We start from the raw sequence: 3476 nt of genomic DNA on the forward strand, positions 1-3476 counted from the left end.
CCCTTTGTGTTCTTTATTCCTGGTTGTCCATTTTACCTACAGGCAGAGGCGGCACTGCCTACCAGGCTTGTGATGCTCTTGGCTTCGTTTTGTGTGTCTTCTTTTCTCTGTTTGGTTTGCTGGAGGGATTAGCAACATCCTCAAGCAACAATGCTGACTGATGAACATCTCCTCTGGGAGACATTCCTTTGTAGAGATGTATACCCCTTCTCTTAAAGATCTACATAAAGACTCATCTGCCTTCTGAGGTGCCCCAGAGCCTTGGCAGGTCTACAGTGTCAGCTGCTCTTAGCCCTCAGCGCTTCAGCCCTGCACTGCGAGGTGGGCTGTGAAGTGCCCGCCCATCCACACCTTATCCCCCTCCACCCACTCAGGATGCTACAGGTTTAGGCACTAGAAAGTTCCACTGCAAGTTCCCACTCCACCGTTTGGCTAAATGACCAGGGTCTCATCCCTTTCCCTTTCTGCCCTTGCTTTGTTCTGTAAGAGGAGAAGATGCTAGGGCACTGGGGCAAATAAGCAAGTCAATGCACACTGGTGCTTGGCGTGGGGCCTGGCCCTGATGAGGACTCCGTCCCTTCCAGCAGTGCAGGGCTGAAGCGCTGAGGGCTAAGAGCAGCTGACACTGCGGACCTGCCGAGGCTCTGGGGCAGCCCTATATGGTCTGTTTATGCTAAGTTACCGCCCTAGGAGCCACAGATGAGCAGAGATACCACAGAAGTCAGTACCTCTGAAGTGCCACGGTGCCATCAGAATGTGAAACTTGATACTCCGAGCACAACCATGTTTTCCTGCTGGCCATACAGAAGGATGCACTTAGAAAGACATAGAACTTAGTGGTGATAGATCTATGGGACTTATTTATGGGGTTCATTGAGTCCTACAGCTCAAAATAATCATCTTTTTAAAAACATTTATTTACTCTTATTGCATATGCATTGGTGTTCTGCCTGCACGTATGCCTGTGTGAGGGTGATGGATCCCCTGGAACTGGAGTTATAGACAGTTGTGAGCTGCCATGTAGGTGCTGGAAACCTGGGTCCACTAGAAGAGCAACCAGTGCTCTTAACTGCAGAGCCATCTCTCCAGCCCCTCAAAGCATCTTCTTTATCCCTCTACAAAAAGCCTGAAGTCCCGCCAACAGGTAGACACTTTCTATAAAAAGTAAGTTTCTCCTGAGAGGGGCCAAACATGGTGGTAATATGCTATAGCATAGTTTGAATGATTGGATCTCACAATGCTGGGCATCCTGATATTAGGGGGATAGGTAGAAAGGCTGGCATTCAGCCATGTGGCCCAGGGCTAGCCTAACTTGTACACTCTTGCCAGGCAACCTGTGAAGTGGGGTTCCCAGCATGCTGAGCTTCCCAGCAACCATGTCATACATTCCTGGGACAAGAAAGTCAGGAAAGTACCTGGCTGGAGCCTCATGACGGCTGGGGTGGGCTTCCAAGGGATGCCTTTTATTGAGAAAGTGGGCTATGCCTTGGAGGCCGAGGAGCCTCCTGAAGAGAACCATGCTCCATCTCCTGCACAGACCAGGACTGAGGGAAAGGACTGTGGTGTGCCCTTTGCCCCACTTTCCCCAGAACATTCCCAGGCACCTCATCCCCAACCACTGTTACCCTCAGTGGAACCCACCCTTGAACCGCAGGACCCTTTCACGCACAGCTTTGCCCCACTGAGAGGAGCAGAAGCAGTCTCCGTACATAGCCCTCTAACAGGCTTACCATTTTCAACCACAGATAGTGAGCAGTGTAACTCAAAACTCTGGTCTCCAAATGGAACGGCCTCAGAAAACAGGTTCCTCCCTTGTGGTAAGCAGCAGAACAAATAGATTAGGTAGGGTGTAAAGGCGTGAGAGCGGCTGATCATTCTTTCCAAAGAAGAGCTGACTGAAGTTGCATGAGTAATGGTGGCAGGCCCATGTCAAAGCCATGGCACGTACTTTACACCAGGGCTCCCCTTATGTTCCTGTACCCACTGCAGATAGGATAAGTCGAGCCACTGACTTCCTGTTTCTTACCCTGTTTGAAAACAAACTGCGACATGAATGCCTCACCCTTGCCCTGAAAGTCACAGCAACTGAAGGGATTACTTTTGGACAGTCAGTGGGGGCTGAGCTGAGGGTGAGGGCTCTCGAGAAAGTGTTCATTGGGCTGGGGACACCTTGAGGTCTTATGACCATCCCTACATCCTGTCCACTCTCAACTTCCTGATGGCAAATGTGAGCACACCTGCTGCCTTGTCCTCCTGAGAATTTGTCTTCCTTGCCACGATAGGCCACAGCCCTCCCACAGCAAATCTTTCCTCCCTTAAGTTGCTTCTTGTCAGAGGTTAGATCAGAGAAACAAGAAAAGTAACTAACGCAAAAGTCCAAGAGGCCAACAAGATGGCTTAGTAGGGAAAGGCGCTTTGCAATCCTAATGGCCGGAGTTCAATCAAGTGAGGAGATCATGGAGTCGGGGCTCGCCCTTGGTTCAAACACAGATCGCACGCCTCCCCAGATGCTCCTGTTTGTGAGGCAGTCCGGTCCCTTCCTCTCTCTGAGTCTCTGTTTCTTCCTTAGTAAAGTGAGGACTATTGAATGTGATCTAAAGGAGATATGAGTAAGTTACTAGCGAGGCATCTGAGACACTGTCAGTTACCCAAGGCAATTACCAACACACATGCACATGCACACACATGTACATACTCCTCCCGAACCACAGGTATTTGTACTGAATATGTGATGGTATGATTTCCTTTGTGAAAAACATTGTCTTCTAAAGCTTAAATACCAAGATTCCCTGCAACAGGCATTTTCAGACTTGACAATCACTAGGAAGTCCTATCCAAAACATGGATTCCTGCTGTGCATCCTTTATGGGTTTGGGGAATGGACCTTTGTCTAGACTGCACCATTTCAGCCCTTTGAAGGCACACGGACAATGCTGGCTTTGTTCATTTAGAACATGGTATGCTGAGGATTCACCACACCCTCCATTGTAGAGCAGTTTCTTCTGAATGGAAACATTCCATTGATGAGGGAAATTTGGTAAGATTCGGAAGTTCTAAAGCAGGCTGGGGAGAGGTGCCATCAAAACCCAGGAAGTAAGCAACTCACAAGTCTCAGGAAATCCCTGAAACCTATTAGATGTATAAATCTCCCCTCTCCTCCAATTTTTCTGCTGATAAGAGATTTGCTGACCTGTCAAACTGCCTGAAAATAGGGCAGAGAGCACCAAGTTCTAGCATCTGATAGCCATTATCCATGATAGGCTGGGAAGTTGATTATGAGTTGCCTTTGAGTCATCCAGTCATCTGTAAGTAACCTCTCACCCATGATACTGTACATAACTCAGATAAACTCAACAGTTCACCAAGTTGGACTTAGATGGTATTGTTTCTTTGGTCTATCATCAGTTCCCTATATCTGGTGAGTAGACATTTGTTTGTATCTTCCAAAAAATAGTTTACACAGTATCTTAGAGCAA

Source organism: Myodes glareolus, chromosome 4, assembly GCF_982192425.1.
Source record: "Myodes glareolus chromosome 4, mMyoGla1.1, whole genome shotgun sequence".
Taxonomy (NCBI): domain Eukaryota; kingdom Metazoa; phylum Chordata; class Mammalia; order Rodentia; family Cricetidae; genus Myodes; species Myodes glareolus.